At 36.7% G+C, this 18296-nt stretch overlaps 1 protein-coding gene across 3 annotated transcripts in view; it reads right to left on the reverse strand.

Moving 5' to 3' along the window:
• Nucleotides 1-18296, reverse strand: part of SATB2 (SATB homeobox 2) — a 193549-nt gene that overhangs the window by 16154 nt on the left and 159099 nt on the right. The window lies entirely within an intron of this gene.

Below are 18296 nucleotides of genomic sequence, written 5' to 3' on the forward strand. Positions count from 1 at the left end.
AATTGCAGACTACAGGTGTTAGATTACATTTTGACTCCAGGCAGATTTAATATAAGTTGGTTCTCTTTTACAATTGCTCTTAGCACATACAGCTATAGGAGAGGGATTTAAAAAAAAAGAGAGAGAGAGAGAGAGAAAGAGAATAAGAAAAAAAAAAGTGGCGGTCAATAAAAGAAGACCATGTCAAGAGAAATCAATACAAACAAGCAAAATGGTAGGAAGTCTGACATGGAAATATGTGTTCAATTTCATCCAGCCTTAGTCTGTTTTTTTTTTTTTTTTTAAATATTGTAACCAAGATACTACTGGAACACTGTGTATGTTTTTAATGCAGTTTAATAATTGTTTCTCAAAATAAACACTTTGGTCAAAGATAAAAGCATAAAAATATTGTGACACAATAAGCTGTTAAACTTGGGTTTTGGAGGAAGCACGGTTCTTAAAACAGCCTTTGGCTTATATCATTTCCTCTTTGGTTATAAATTGAGAACAACTATACCAACAGCTTTGGTATAGTTTGGGGGAAAAAAAAAGTATCACAGTCATTAATCTGATTGCTGGGAGTGGCCAGAATCTGCAAATACTGAAGAGGTAGGTGGCTGAGTGAAATGCTTCTTCAATATAAGGAGATGAGGAACTATATCAAATAGATGAAGAGAGTATAGAAAACAATCCATTCTCCAGTTAGAACCTGAGGAAAAGCATGGACACATGATGTACCTAGTGGCAATTATACCTTTCCCTTAATCAGCACCATCTGAGAAACAGGTTTATTTGATCATCTAGGGCTAACATGACCAAAACCATTCCACAAAAACAACAAACACAATCCATGAGAAGACTTGGGAAGACCGGACCCTTTAGGACAGTCCGGGCTATGACCATGTGTCCTTATGCCTGGGAGATACCATCCCCAGCCCACCCACCACACCCTCACTTGCCTGACATCCATAAGCACTAATTTCTCCCTGTTCCAACACTCCTCCACCACTCTTCACAAAGTATTCTCAGAACATAAAACCTAGCCTAAAAATTCACAGGAAAGGCCTATCTCTTGAAGACCCAATTCAAGGCACAGATTAAAGTGTCTTTAAAGACCTTACATCTGGTTAAAACGAATAAAGAGTAAGATGGAAATGAGCAGGGTAACAGTTACCTCTAGGATTCTGATTTTTAAATAAATGTGTGACTTGCTTCATGGGTATAATTGCAAAAAAAAGTGGCTTTTGCACCAGCATACATGAAAGAAGATACTCTTAAGTTAAACATAACCAGGTAACTAAATGAGGAAGATGAAAGGTTAGGATGACTTGGTACCACACGATCCCAATGATATTAAAAGAACCAACCTGGAAATTTCTAATACTTCAGCAATGGCAAAAGGCTAAGAAAGAAAGATGTGCAAAGGGTTCAGATTAAGCATGATCCATCAGAATGCTTAAATAGTTAATCCAGCTGGCTAAATAATTCTCAAGTGAAGTAAAAATGTGACCCAAATGAAAATAACTTCATCAATGCCAGTGACACATGATTTGTGAGCTTCGAAACTTGTTTTAAAACAGATTCAAGGTAAGCTTAAAATAATAGAATAGAGACCACTTCAGATAAATACATTTCATCCAGTAAATTTAACCAGAGCAGAGTTTTGATTCCTTTTAAATGGAAATGTTTTAAGATATATGAAGGAAAAGAATAGATACATTTAATAAGAAGAGACATCACTCAGTCAGCCAAGAATTGTCAATGAAGACTTAAATAATGATTCCTAAGGTAAAGCACCAAAGAGTCAGAATTCAAACCATTTCCAAATCCCTTCATAGTATTTATAAATCTAGTGATGAAAAATATAAATTGAAAACACCTATTTAGAATAGGATGATTTAGAAACAAGGATAATATGGAGGGGTGTGGTGGGGGGGAGATTATCTATGTATACTTTCAGTCATAGGATCTCAATAAATTATGTAAGCTTCACTGAAATAAAGCATTACTATTACTGATTTACACATAGATTATTTACTATGACTCCATGGTTGTATATCAAATTTCTGTAATTATTTAAATCCTGTAATTATTTTCAAAGCTCTTTATCATCTTTTGTTTTTCTTACTTCTTAAAAAGAATGAAATAATCTCACAATATTGGCAGGTACTATTGCATTTATTCTTCAGAGGAAGAAACAAATATACAAAATTGAGCTCTGACTCCAAAATCACATACCCCCGAGTCTAACATGTAACAAATATATGCTTACTGCTGTTTAGCTAGCTAATGGAGAAAAATACAAAATTATATTCTGTTTCAATTTAAGTTTTTAGCACAAATTTCTTTTAGTGTGAATAAACATCTTCAACTAAAATCTACTAGACTCTAAGAATAACACTATAAATGACAGAGGCTATTATTCAATATTTCAAGTTTGGAATTAAAAGTGAAAACAACACAAATGTTAGGAAAAATTAGAATACTTTATGGGGAAGTTTCTCTCCCAAATGTCCATTTAGAGTGGGTTATAAAGAGATTTTTACATTTCTATCTGTGTGTACCATTTTTACAAAGCAAATACCTAGTTTCATCAAAATTTGCTAGCACATAAAGAGAGACCCTTCCTGACAAACCTCAGCCAAGAACCAGTTTAGGATTTAAAATCCCCATAACTGCAATGGCACTAGTGACATCACAACTGAAGTGTTTTACAGCTTCTTAAAAGATAGGGTTTCAATTATTTAAGGAGAAAGCATGTTTGGAAGAGATGCTTTACTTCAGGGGAAAGAGATGAAAGAAGGTAATCCATGTGTTTGAAGCCTCACATGAGGCTATTTAGAATCCCACATTAGGCCACATTTTCTGTATAATTTTTACAGTTGGGGTACTCAGAAGTCAGAACAATCTGACAGTTATGGTTAGTGAAAATATTAGATGTTCACCAAGAAAATACTACCTCAGCATATTTTTTGCTTTCTGAATGTAACCACTTAATAACAGGACTTGAGAAAACTGCACTGTGTGAATCAAACACATAAAAGTACAAATATTCCTTTTATAGAAAGCAAATCTTAAGGAGTGCATTATAATCAACCACTCTGGTAAAAGAAAAAAAAAATCTAGCATTACCACACCACTGACATATTATAGTTTATTATACCCAAAAGTCCAAACTGGGTAAACAAAGTCAAATGATCAAAGAAGGGTTTTCGCCTCAAACCATGAGGCAGAGGCCATTGATCTCTAGGGAGAGGCAGCAAAGATTCCTGGTGGCTTAGCTCTTAAAAGGTATCAAGTGAGAGCTTATCAAACATAGCCTTTAGTTTTCAACTTCATTTAATTTCATCAGAGACTGACTTTCTTGGTATTATTTTCTTGCAAGAGGAAAATAATATGGAAAAATTAAATATGTGAGGTAGAAACTTCCCAAAAGTTTAGGCTTTTAATTCTAGGGTAGGCTTTTCCATTCTAAACCACTTTTAATTCATTATGGGAATATTGGTTTTGTATCCTCCACATTAATGATCTTACTACCTGAAACCAGGTATGGATAGACTTTTGCTTCTCAACTTTGTGGCAAGTATATCGGGTGAGAAGTGAAAAGCCAACAAGGACAGGCACTCTTGTATAGATCACGGCTTTCTCAAGAAAATGAGTCTCCTTTTCCCAGGGGTCCAAGGATGGTCACTGGGAAGAGAAATCTCAGTTCCTAATTCCCTGGGGCAAAGTAACCGGACTAGTAACTCCTTTTCTCACAAGCAAGATTCCAGTCTCCGAGCAGCAGAGGACCATGCTACTCCCACAAGGCCATTCAGCATCCTTATCTACTCAGATTCACAAAACAAGTCCAATTGTGTCTCCACACAACGTTTCCTTGGCTTTTCTGAGCATATTTGCTTACCCTGTGTAGGTCGTCTTCAGAAACTGGAACTGTCAAGTTATTATACTTTCAAATGTGAATACGCTTCGGGGTGGATTTAATTTAATAGCTGAGAACTCAGTACAAAACAAACATACTTACAAATGACATTAGCAGGGAATTAATCGTTAACGCTCTTGATTGGTGCTCCAAGACCAACCCCCCAGGTTGCTCCAGCCAAGATCTGAGAGTTCTCACTGACTCCTTCCCCTCAACTGAAACTCCACATCTAGTTGATCCCACGTGTTGCTGATTATTCCTTTTAAACAGTTCTTGGATTAATTTTCCCTTCTCCAGATGTACTCCCATTGCTGTAATTCAGACTCTTATAATCTCTTGCCTGAATTACTCTGACTTCCTCCCAACAGGCCTCCCTGTCACAGCCAACCGAACATCTTGCTAAAGGCCCTCAGTGGCCTTCAGGTGGTCTAGGCCTCTTCTGTGTACAAGAAGGCCCCGTAACCTCACTGCAGCCTGAGCCCCTGCTGGTCCTTGCTCCCCAGCCCCTGCCTTGCAGGCTGTGCTCCAACAACTCTACACTGGAGCCCCCAGACTCATGCTGTGTCACCCTTTCTTGGAAACCTCTGATGATGAATCTGTAAGGGCCATGAGCAGCACTACTCCTTGGAAGCCTTCTGAGTTCTCCAACTCACCAGGTTTGGGGCAGGCGTGCCCCTTTTGTGCTTTTCTTTCTCTTACTTATACGCTGTATTATAGCTATCTGCTCTCATATCTGCCTCTCCACTGATCTCTGGGCTCCTTAAGGGTAGATTCTGTGTTATATTCACCTCCACATACTCTAAACTTAGCACAATGTCAAGGCACTGTGCTTTGAATGAATATATACGTCTACACAGGCAATAGCCATATTACACAGACTGAAAGTCATCCTTAAACTTACAACACATCTAATAGTCCTAAGGGGAAATGAAGTATTAAGTCTATGTAGGCACTCACTAAAAATACACTTATTACCGAAAAGAGCTGAGTTATCATAGTTTATAATAATTTGATACATGCACACATACACTTTGTATACAGGTTAATAAATACCATAGGTTAATAAATACCATACTGACTCACACAGTTCTTTAATTCCCAAAAAAAATCTGATTGAAAATTATTAACACTCAAGAAATATTTAGGATATTCCTATTCTCAGGGATAAAAACTGACATATTCATCAGTTTGCTTCTCTCTCTCCCTCCCCAATCTGCAGAAATATTTCTACTATCACTAGAACTTAAAGGGCCTGCAGCAGACAGCTTCCATGACAAGAAAAGTTGCTGGAGGCAAAACAGCAAAACAACAAATAAAAATGAGAGAATCCATATAAGACAAACAAAGGAAACCTTTAAAAACAATGCAGAATTTATAAAAGCCAGAAGTATTTGTTAAAAAATGGATCATATGTATCACAATAAAATTCTGAATTGTCAATGGCTCTCAACTGAGCAAAATATGAAAGAATATTGCCTATATACAAAATACTATAGAAAACACTGAATGTCTTGTCCAAAACAAATATTAAATGCCAGAATGATTTTCTTTGGAACAGAATGAACAAAGAGAGACTTTCTGAAGAAACAACAAAGAAAAAAAGTAACAAAATTAATTCAATGTATATATTTTTTTGCCCCCACTTTGATTTAACCTCTATAGTTCCAACACCACATATTCCAAAGTAAGCAAAGAGAATGGTTTCAAGTTAGAGCCACAAACTGTCTTTACTGCTTTTTGCCTGTCTTCGTAGCTTACTTAGACTTTATCAAAATTTGCTTCTAAAAATATGCATCTGAAACTAAATAAATAATGGAAGTTAAGAAAATCTGGAGGCCAAATATAAGCCATTTCATTTATACTTGCAGAAATCAAAAAGCATTTTGGCATTAAACAACATTTTTTTAGGGTACGGTGCTTTTAAGACATTATATAATTACCCTTACTGAGAGTACAGTTTTTAGCTTTGTCAGGGTCTCTATTGGAATTATAATTCCATGCTGAGCAACGAGTTCTATCAAACCTCTATTATCATATTAAAACACTTGAGTAGGCCAGGTGCAGTAGCTCACATCTGTAATCCCAGCACTCTGGGAGGCCGAGGCGGGTGGATCACCTGAGGTCAGGAGTTTGAGACCAGCCTGGCCAGCGTAGCGAAACCTAGTCACTACTAAAAATACAAAAATTAGCCAGGCATGGTGGCACACGCCTAAATCCCAGCTACTAGGGAGGCTGAGGCAGGAGAATCACTTAAACTGGGAGGCGGAGGTTGCAATGAGCCAAGATCACGCCACTGCACTCCAGCCTGGGGGACAGAGCAAGACTCTGTCTCAAAAAAATAAATAAATAAAAATAAAAACAAAAACAAACAAACAAAAACCACTTGATTAAGGGTACCCTCAAGATTCCAAACTTTCTATTTCTGAGAAGAGAACAGATTTAATGAGATATTTTGAAAGTAGAGCTGGTAAAAAGAATATTTGTGAAAAGCAATGCTAAAAAAAAAAACACTTCATAGGGCAGAAAGAGAAAAGGCAAAATTTACCACACATAGTGGAGCAACGGGTATTAAATAATCATCTCTGAATAAACTCTACAAATCAATATGGTCCTTTTGGTCTAAACTAAGAATGCTATTGCCTAAAGGAAATCTCTAAGGTCAACCAGCAATTAACTGAAAGGTTTTGATTGAAAATGCTATTGATGGCCTTCATATCAGACAGCTTCCTGGTTATTATACTTCATGGGCTAAGTAGGTGCCAAGACATTAAACTGTCAATAACCTATTAATACTAGACTGCTATGCTTACTCTCCCCGAATCTGGGCAGGCAAACGTATTCAAGCCATGTACCTGCTTAGAACTAATGCAAATTCCCCAACCCTGATGTGGAAATCATATCTTTATTACCTCCCAGTTTAAATGTCTAGTAGTGTTGACAGAGTATAAGAAAAATATGCAGATAATAAATGCTTATTCAGATGAGTTAAACTAACATTTGTTTTTAAAGAGATGGCTAAAGGGATAGAGAACATGTCTTGGAATCTGACTTCCTTTCTAAGCCATATTTAACAGTTTCTAAATTGAATGTAATAAACACTTTACAAAGAGAAATGAGAAGTTATTTAAAGCGAGGCTTATAGGTCCTTGCCACTCAGCATCCGGAAAGCAGTTATACATTGGGGAGTGGGGGAGAACTTTTAATGAATTTAATAGAGAAAAAGCACTTTAATTAAATGCTGTCAAAGCAGATTGTATTAATGATGGTACACAGAGGAATTTTAAGCCAGCCAAGTTTATTTAGCAAATAGAAATGGGGCTTTTGAAGCCTGCAAGTATTTATGTTTCCGCAGTTGCAGTACATCTAGATGATGGTGCCAAATGAAACTGTTGAGTTATTAGATATGATTTTATTTATTGTGTATTATTAAAGTTTCAAAAGCCTTAGGGGAATTAATCTCATTTTCAAAATGAAATACCACATTTGATCAGAAAGGGTTAAGAAAAGAGAATATTGTCCCCCAATTTTTTTCTGTTCCCTGGAATTTTGATGCAGGTGAATGGCTAGTGGGAACAGCCTTTTCTAGGTTCATGCAGCCAGAATTCACTTTATTGGACAGTAGTATGGTAGCAAAGAAATCAATGACAGTATTTCTCCTGTGAGTTTTTCTCCTGTTTTCTTTTTTTCTAGTGATTTGCCACCAAACATAATTCATTCCATTATACATAGCAATAAGCTGAAAAATGACCAAAGCTCTTAAAAATCTCCATGAAAATTTGGTTGTCATAACTTTCCTTAATCAAAAACACGAGTAGCCCAAACTTCTACAAAGGAAAAGGTATCGAATGTTTGACTTGGGGGCAACAGGAAGAAAAGGGGTCTTTCTTAGTATTTTCTATTCAGAAGTTGACCACAGAACAAACCTATTATTAATGATAATATTTTTTAAATAAACAAAGAAAATATGAGCCTTAATGCATGAAAGCTGTAAAAGATTGAAAAGCTGGTCTGGCTGGAAAATACTATGTGTGTGTCAAAATGATTTTCTCTACCGTTTGTAAAAATGTAATTATCCATGATATGCTATTACCCATGATATGCTACAAGGGTGAAGGATTTCAAGTAAATCCATTGGAAGCTGAGGATTCGCTTTTGGTATTCAGTCTCTGACACCACCATGTCTGTGAGATCACAAACCACTGCCATGATTTACCACATCCTTCTTGCAGTTATATATACACCCTTTCAGCCTTTCTTTAGCTTTTAATTCAAAACATGAAAAAGGGGGAGAAAGGAAATGTGAGGGTGGGAGAAAAAAACAAAACAAAACACAAAACTCAGCATCTATTTCCTTTCAAGAAGAGAAAAATGATCACAAATACTTTCAACTTTCTAAATAATCTAATTTTTAATGCTCCCCCCCAACTAGTTATTAATATCATATGTTTGATCTGTGTCTTTGTAGTTCTGGAATTTATAAGTAACTCTGCATTTCCCATTTCTGCCAAGATGTTTCCGACTAATCTTTGAAATGCTGCAAATGCAGATGAATATGACATGAAATAGAAACTGATTACATACACGTTCTATATGTGAGGAATGGCAACACAGAACACAGATGACAGTTACATGTTCATATGGTATAAAGTACTACTCTGCTTCATATATACAAATATATAGAGATCATCAAAATACAGCATGCCACCTCTACTACATCTGTATTAGGAACTCAAACTGGTTGATTTCTTATCAACAAAATGACAAGAAAATTTCTTCTCTCCTGGTAAATCAGTAGTTCTAATATGAAGAGCTATTGAAGAATTGTCAACTGACAGACCATCCTGATGCATTTGATCCAGGTTATGTTATACAACCAAAGAATCAGTTAATTTGGTTCTTTCCTTTCATTACTATGTTAACTTACCAGGCATGCTGTTTAACTATTTTAGCCCCTGTCTCCTTGGGAGGTTTTCATTTCCCATGATGCACCCAAATAAGAGTTCCTCTCAAAAGTATAGCCCTAAATTACACCACATGGAAATATTTGACATTGGCCCACCACAATTCCTTGCCAGTCTTCTCTTACCACACTTTTGAGTACAACTATTGACATGCATTGTCAAAAAAATACGAAATGCAAAACACTATACTTAAAAAAAATCATTGCATGTGAATACTGCACTTATGCAGTACATGCTCACTTGAGCACCTTCTGCTCATTTTGATCATAACAGAAACAGGAATACCTTTCCATATTCACATATATTCATCTTTAAGAGTTCACATCATAGATTTTAGCTCCCTAATTTACTTTTTTTAAAAAAATTGACTCTTAATTTTGAGGTGCACTGTTTGAGTTTATCATATCTAAAAAATAACTGTTAATTTGTTCCTGTTTTCTACCTAGAGTCCTCAAATATCTTGGGTGTTTGGCACTAGGAAATCACAAATTATGGACTCATTATGCTACAGATTCTATAAAGTTGATCCAACCAGATACTCAAGTGAGCTTTGTACACTGCATAAGAAAGAAATACAAAGATAAACATGTTTGAACATGAAGAAATAAATTTAAACTAAAGAAAAGCATGACAAGGAAAGAGTAGGAACAACTGCTATTTAAATAAACATTTTTGTTATCTGGATGATCAAATGAGCTGTATTACCAATCAGACAATCAGTTCTGGAAACACCTGACTTTTCTTTCATACAATTGTTTTCAGCAAGTTTTGTTTATAAAAAATAAATAATACATGGATGGCCAAAGAGCTTGAAATAAAAAAGTTAACTGGAGTCTACTCAGTGTTTCACTGGCAAATATTTAACAACTGGGTCTCTAAAGAAAAAAAAAAAAAGCCCCAATTGGATAATCCACCAGTTTTTGTAGTGTGAATAATCCCACCACGGCCAGTTTCATGCTGCCAATGGTATAACAACCAGCTTTTGAAATTCTAAAAATTTAACAATTCGCTTCTGCAAGCCAGAGTAGGCTTTCTCCAGCATACTCTGACTCTACTATAGAGAAGCAAGACCATGTTCCTCCTCTGACAAGCCACATACTGCTTCCCAGACTTGCTCACTGAATCCCTTTGCCTGGCCTGACTTACCTGTCATTTTCCCAGCCCCAAAGTGATTATTAGGATGACCCCAATGTGATCCACAATTCCATAAAATATTCTATATCAAAAGGTGAAGGGTTATATGATTTGCAGTGAATTTGATCTGGAAACAACTTGTGAGGAAATTGAACTTCTGACCTTAGAACTGTCAAACCTATCTAGTTTGCTTGATCTCCCATTTCTAGGGTCAAACCAAGTAATAATAAAATAAATGAATTTCAGAACTTTGGCAGTTTTCCTTTAATTGAAAGTGTGCTTTTCTATCATTACAAGGGGAAGTTCCAGACTTCAACTTAATAAAAATCAGCAGTAGTTTGCAGCTACATTAGATTTCCACACTAAACAGAAACAGCTGAGAAGCCACAGTAGGTAGGTTTGGTTATGACAGTTTAAAACTCAGTGGCTGGCTTTCTCTTGCAATTGCCAAAACTATCAGTCATAAGAAAATCAACTGGGTCTCTGAGTCCAATATAAGATGTTCATAATCTGTTATAGTGTTGCTAATTTGTTTTTCCAAAATGCATTTGAACCTCCCAGGAGCAATGTGTTTTTGTTTTGTTTTGTTGTTGTTGTTTATATTTTACACCCTCATTAAAATACTCAAATGGAAATTAGAAATGGATGAGCCAACTCACAGTATGAGTTTTAGATAAAAGGGGTCTCTGCAATCACCTAATTCATGTTGTAATAATTTAGAAAACAGTAGATGGAGTCCAGGCGCAGTGGCTCACACCTGTAATCCCAGCACTTTGGGAGGCCGAGGCAGGTAGACTGCTTGAGTCCAGGAGTTCGAGACCAGCCTGGGCAACATGGTGAAACCACATCTCTACTAAAAATACAAGAAATTAGCTAGGCATGGTAGTGTGCACCTGTAGTCCCAGCTACCTTGGAGGCTGAGGTAGAAGAAGAGAGAATCCCCTGAGCCCAGGAGGTAAAGGCTGCTATGAGCCATGATTGTGCCACTTCACTCCAGCCTGAGCAACCAGAGTAAGACCCTGTCTCAAACAAACAAACAAAAGAAAACAAAACAGTAGATGGAAATTCAGAGTGAAATGCCTCATCCAAGGTCACACACTCAGCCCTAGGACTAGACTCTATGTCACTTACAGTGCCCTTTTCTTTACCATGTCATCTTTTCTCTTATTGGGTCAAAGGTTCATTGAAACTAGAAATAGAGAGTAATATTTATTCTTTATAAGATGCTCTGGCCTCTGAAACAACACACAGAAATCCTCAGTGTGGGGGGCAATAATCATATAGAAAAATTTTAAATATTTGGAAACTTTTTAACCTTAAAGCCATACTACACTTAGACTTAAATCCCAGTCATCTATTTTAAATGCACTTCAAAGTTTATAATCAGAAAACTCTAATTTCAAAGGAAGCGTTTGTGTTTGTTTCTATTATATAAGCAAGATACGATTTTTTAAAATTAAAATTAAATGGTTATATTCATTGCCCTGTGGCTTTCATTTATAAAGCCATGACTTATTACGTGTTTGTTGTGAACTACACTTCAAATAATTTGTTGCCATCAATAGTTAAAATAGTAAAATTTGCAAATGTTTTACTTTTTTGTTTTTGTTTGGTTTGAGTAAATTAGAGCTTATCCTATATTCCTTCTACAATGACACTAGTGTATGTAAGTCCACTCCTGTTTACCTGCATACATGGGAGGGAAAGAGGTAGAATTCCAGGTGGTCATTCCCGGAAGAGTCATACATGTGAAAATAGGCCATTAGTATTCTCAGCACAGAGGTTCCACTGAAGGGAGTCCTGGGATCACAGCAAGTTCTGCATCTTCACTCTACTTGTCACTTCATATCCTAATTCATCTTCTGGTAGCCTGAATTCATCTTCCTGGTAGTCTCTGAGGAACTCAACACCAGAGAATATTTATTTTCCCTTGTTTGAGTCCACCAAGGCCAGCACAGATCTGCTAATGGGGGAGATGCCTATTTAATACTGCACCAAAGAGTCTCAAACATCATCACTACATGGCTCTTTCACAACTTTGTGGATGCTAATGGGTAGCAAGGACAGCAGAAGTCTCAGAGATGATACAGAGGCTGAAAGTAGCCTTTTTGCTTTTTAAGCTTAAAAAAAAAAAACAAAGCACTAACCAACTTTTGTCATACCCAATGGCATTTTATTATGCTCTACAGAAGGATTTCATTCACAGCTGAGAAGAAAAGTTCTCACTTATCTTTTAAATAAGTTACAATGACTTTTAAAAAAGCTTAAAATGTAGGAAGGCCATATGAAACCAGACAGCTGAGTCTCTAAATCTGTCTTAAAACAATTGTACTACATGCAAACAATAGAGGCCAGGCATGCTCCCGTTATCTTGCTGAATATAAAATTCTATGCTGACACCATCCTTGATTCAATTCTGTGCTCTTTTCAGTAAGAATTATCCCCTTTATCCTTAAGATTAATACTAATAACGCTCAGAAGCTACTAACCTTTCTCAGGTGCCTTCTAAGCAATCACCATCTCATATAAACTTCAAATAACCCCAACAATTTGGGATTATTCTCGCAAATTAGTTTCAGAAATTTTAAGCAGCCTCTACAACATCAGAGCTCCAATTCCAGTGATGGTCCTAGAATTCAAACCCAGATCTTCTGAAGGTCCAGTGGCCTTTCCTCTCTATCCAAACACCTCGCCATGCTTCCAGCAGAGATAATGTTTCAGTCTACTTGAATAAGCTCTTTGACAACTTATACTACTTAAGTATTTTTTAAAAAAGAAGAAATGGAGGTTAAAATAAATTATATTTCCATTTGGACGTTTTACATTGTACTGAAATATTTTTTAAGTAAGACAGTCCAAAATGCTTTAACAATGACGTATTAGTATGTATTTGTAGATCGAGTTTGTTAAGTCCAGATCCCCAGCATGTAGGCTTGTATTCTCAGAAACGCAACTGGGATTGAGCTTCTTAAGCTACCTTCATCCCCTATTTCAACTGTTAATTACCTCCTAGATTTATGACCTTGTGTGAGTGATTGGGCCCAAATCAAAGTATGTGAAACAAGTGCACTGACCAAACAGAGTGAAATAATGAGAATTTCATCTACCCAGGTGGGGAAGCCCTTTTCTGCAGATGTTCTTTTCTGTTTCTTCTGCAATGACGATGAATATTTTTGAAATCAACAATTATCAATGAGAAGCACTCTGGTAGAAAATTGAAACAGAAAATGTGAAGAAGGCTCCCATCTTCCTAGAACAGCATGTGACTTTCTGCCATAAGAGCTCATTATTAAGAGGGACTAGTTCACACACCTAACCTTCCAAGGACCACAGCTTTATTAAAGGCACACCAAATGAGCCAGGTGGTTTGGTTCATGTACTAACAATGAATTAGCCCATACCTCAGTACCAAGTAAATAAGGTTGCTAACTTGGAGAAGTCATTCTGGCTGGAGAGAATAAATATGAGCAGGACATAAAAAGAGAAGTGTTTATCTGTGTGGTCAGGGAGAAATTAGGGTTGGAGTGGACACACTTATTATCTATCTGTTTTCCATCAAAACTATTTTTTAAAATGCCACTTGATCATTAATCAACAGATGCCATTCTTTGTAGAGCTATGTAAATCACTTTAGACTCTATAGAATAGATTCAGAAGGTCTGTTTGGTTTGATACCTTCAAATAGCCACACTTTGTTCTTTTAAGGTAATCTCATCACTGAGAGGCTTAACATGTTTCAGAGATATTACCTGTCCATTCTAGAAACAGCTAGAAAAACAGAAGCAGAAAGATGTCACCCACGGTCAGGAACAGAGGAAGAAATAGAACCTATGGATTCCACTAATTTACAATCTGAATTTTAGAATAATGCAAGGTAGCCAGAGGGAAAATGGAGGTCTATTTAAAAATACATTCTGAATAAAGGAGAAAACTGCTCAATGTACATGTGAAATTTTGGTTTTTTTCACTGTTATATATGTGGTGCCTGGAATAACACTTGGCATATTCAAGAAACTCCACAAATATTTGTTGAATGAATAAGTAAAAACGCGAGAATAAAAATGGCCCATCTTCTCAATCAGGTCTATAACTTGAAGCCTAACAGCAGGCTTATCGATGAAATTTAGTCATTTTTTTCCAAAAGCCAGACTTTGCTAGCTATCTATACAAGTATAAAGGAATGTGGTTTGCCCTCTCACAGATGAAATGTGACAAGGCACTTGACTAGAACAATGACACATCAATATCTACAAGTACCTCAATTTTAGTTAAGATTTATTGTTGTTGTTTTTTGCGGGTGGGAAGGGAAAGAAGGATGCATTTTAATGCACTTTCTACCTTAGTCTCTATTTATTTTGCCTCTGTCTTTCTCATTGCTCTATGCTGCTCAATTTAATCAATTTGCCCTTTCACAAAATGTACTAGCCACTGCCTTCTTTTAGGTGTAAAGAGTGTTTCATATTTTATTTTTAAGTAAGTAAAAGGAGAGAGGGAAGGAGGGAGGGAGCAGGGAGGGAGGGAGAAGGAAGGAAGTGGAAGGGGAAGGAGAAAGGGATAAATAGCAACATTGAGTTGACCAATACGGCAACAGCAAAACCAGCACCTAACAAATTCCAAAGCAATATTAAAAAAGAAAGCCAATGAAGCTTTATGTTCAAAAGCATTCTGTTTAGTTTTATTTTCCTACCAAAATGTCAAAAAAAAAAAAAAAAGTCAAGGCACTAAAGGTTTAATATTATACCTGGCTTCATTTACTCTCACCAGAAGGAAAAAACTATGAAAACATGTCTAAGGAGTACTTTGCTATCCCAAAACTTTTTAAAAACTTTAAAAATCTCAATATTCTATTAAAATAGAAAGACAATATATATTAGCAATTTTAGTGGTTTCTGAGCACTGGGCTTGTATCCATGAAGACTTTTTGTACCAATATAAATGACACAACTGACTGTGATTCCCTTTACCTATAGGGAGCATTGGACAAAGTGCCTTCTACTCAACTTTAGGATCTAAAAACCAAGAGAGTAAGGTGCAGGAATTGCATTGCCTTTCAAAAATGCAGAATATAAAAATTAGACTATTATTTAAAGAAACATAGCAATAATGGAAGAACAAGCTACTCAAGAAACCAGGGTTCTCTGTGTTCTCAGAAGGCAGGAAAAGACTGAGCGAAGTGGAACCCAGCTGTTTGACATTTCACTTCCAACCAGCAACTAACCCTGAATGTTGAATTTGGAAGGCGGTGTGTTATGGAGGTCCAGTCACTCATAGGAGGAGTTCTGCTTAGCAAAAATATTAGAACCACCCCATGATGAATGAAAAGCTAACTTCAGTAATTAAAATGATAAGCCTAGTAAAATGTTGAACTGACTTTAAAAAAATACATTAGCAGAACCAGAAGAGAATACTATAAAAATTTATGTTTAATATTTATCAGCTTCTACAGGAAAGTCACTAAACATATGTGACTACATGATAAATGTTAGAAAAGCTGCAATAGAATAAAAAGGTAGAATACTCTGGACACACATGGAACTGAAAATCTCCCTTAGGCATTGGTTTCCTACTACTTGCATGCCCACAGCACTTTACATTAAAAAAGAAGTCATATGAATCTCTCTTGATAATGAAAGGTTTGTTCTAGACTTGTTAATCATACCTGTATTCTTCTACCCTGGTAACTGCAGGGTACAAGAAGCCATGTTCCACTAAAAGGCCCTAACTTTCCAGCCCAAAGACAGCTCATTCACAGGTTACCTACAAGTGATCTATGGCCAGGTGGCTTTCTATTTCCCAATCTTCTTGAGGTTATTCTAATATTTTGCCCAACAAAGCTCTTTCTTCAAAACGCAATGCCTTCCAAATTAGGCATTCAGATGACTGATTGGAAATTGAATGCCAAGAAAGTCAGCCTTCAGGAGGATAAGGTTAACCAGTCAATTTCCCTCTTAGATGAACTTAAATATGGAGTATGCAAGAGAAAGTGAGTTTGACAAAGGCATGGTAAAAAGTCATGAGGTAGAGCACGAACCGTGGGCAGGCCAAGGTGTGGAGGAGGCAGAATTATAATGCAGACACTATGAGTAGTATGCAGAAGTTACAAGGTAGACAGAGATACACAGAAGATGGTAAATCAGATGATGCTTGGAAGTAAAGCTTGTAGTGGAAAGAAGTTGACATGGGAAAGAGGTAATACTATGCTCAGGATGGCAAAGGAGAAGGTGAATCCATAAATGGCAGCTGCTGAATTCCCAGTTCCAGATTCAGAGAAACCTAACCATACTCAAGAGCCCTACACCTGGATTTTCATGAAGTTCTAGCATCCTCAATTTCTTTTAATACGTCTCCAACTATTAAGCTGGAATTTGTCTTGTAAAAGAAAATAATTTAACAACTTTAAGAAACTGTACATTTCTTTGGCCTACTTTGCCTGCCTACTTTTTAAATTGTACAGTGTCTTAGAGTTTTTAAAAATCTCTAGGTAAAACAAAGCCATAGCTAATGTCTAATCTACTGACTGTAATGAACTTCTTCAGCTTTGTGATTATCACTAAAGGAAACCTGTTCAGTACACTTTGGAAGATAAACCCAAGATGAAAATATGTCTCCTAGAGTAAAAAGAATTGATAACAAATGACTTTCAAATCTCTTTATATTCCTGAATGACAAATTTAAAATTTTTGACATGTTGAAAAACTAGTAATATAATAAATCAAGGATGTTCTTCAAGTTGAATAAATACATACAGAACAACATAATATCAACATGAAAAATGCTAGTGCAGCCTCACTGACAGTCAGGAACTCCCAACATTTTCCCAAGTGAGGACCTACTTCTACCCAACTGCTACAATATTTTATTACAAATGCAAGTGTTCATTTGCATCTCTCCTCAGGACTAGAGTGGAGATTCAAAACTCTGGAGCCACATTCACACAGTAGGCTTTGAATAGGAGCTTGGAATGAATCCAAGGTGAAAGAAAAATTCTAGTAACCCGGTAAGAGAATTTGTAAACATTCTTAATGGATTAATTAGTTTATTTATTTCCCTGGAAGATGTCCTTCAGGAAGCAAGTTTACAAACCAAGATACAGTCTGTGCAGCTGGAGTAGAAAATCAGGGTCAGATTCCCAGGGCTGAGAGGTAAATCTGAAGTGCCCTTGAACATTAGCGATAAGAGGCACATTCTGAAGCCACCTCAAAAATGCCAAAGCAGCTATGAAAAGTAAAAATTTCAGTCACATCAGTTCTTTGACATCACACCAATGATTTGTGGGTTTCAGTGCATTAGGTGTTCTGTAAATAAGAAAACTCCCAGAACTAGATCTGCTCAGTGAATGGTTAAAAATGAAGATCTCATAAACAGCTCTGCATCACAGCAGACAGCTAATAGTAAGTATTCAGGGAATGCTGGCTGTCGCACGTTAGCAGTGCTTTCCAGCACATGATAAAAGTCAGACTCTGAAGGTAGACAGATGTGAATTTAAGTTCTCACTTTGAGCGAGTTACTTTAACTTCTTTAAGCTTCAATTTCTCATCTGTGAAAGTATTAATAGATAAAAACCAACCACCCCTTTGGTTGTTCACAATAACTGAAGAAGATAAGACATGTGAAAATCTCACATTTTGAAAGCCTGGCTCTCAAAAAGGCTACTTACTGCCAGAGAAGAAGGAAAAGGAGGAGGCAGGGGAGGAGGAAGAAGGAAGATGAAGGAGAAGCAGCAGCAGTGTCACCATTATTATTACTGGGTTTTTTAACAGACAAAACTCAGAATCAGTCTCAGAGATACTAATGATTTTTTATCTTTCACTGTTAGGCAATTACTGGCACAAGCTTTCACTCTTGGCATTGTAGATCACATAAGTCTTTGTTTTGGGGGGTTGCCCTGTGCATGGTGGGATATTTGGCAGCATCCCTGACCTCTATCCACTAGATGCCAGTAGCACCCCCAAATTATAATAACCAAAAATGACTCCAGATATTGCCAAAATATCCCATGGAAGCAAAATCTCCCCTGGTTGAGAATCATTGGTCGCTACCAATGACAGGGAGTCTGAGGCTTAGAAAATGTTGAAAATCGCCTGAGAAGCAACCCAGACAAGTCAAGAGACAATGCTGGTGTCTGACTGTCACTAACCGGGTCTCACATTCTTATTCAATGTACGGCATGGAATTTTAAAACAAGTACTTGTCAGGAAACCACACAGCAGCAAGCTCAGAATTCCTGAACTTACAAAATAACCCATGGAAACAGTGTGGTGGAAACACAATAAAGCACAAATGACACAGAGAGGAAC

This window comes from Gorilla gorilla, chromosome 11 (assembly GCF_029281585.2).
Source record: "Gorilla gorilla gorilla isolate KB3781 chromosome 11, NHGRI_mGorGor1-v2.1_pri, whole genome shotgun sequence".
NCBI lineage: Eukaryota > Metazoa > Chordata > Mammalia > Primates > Hominidae > Gorilla > Gorilla gorilla.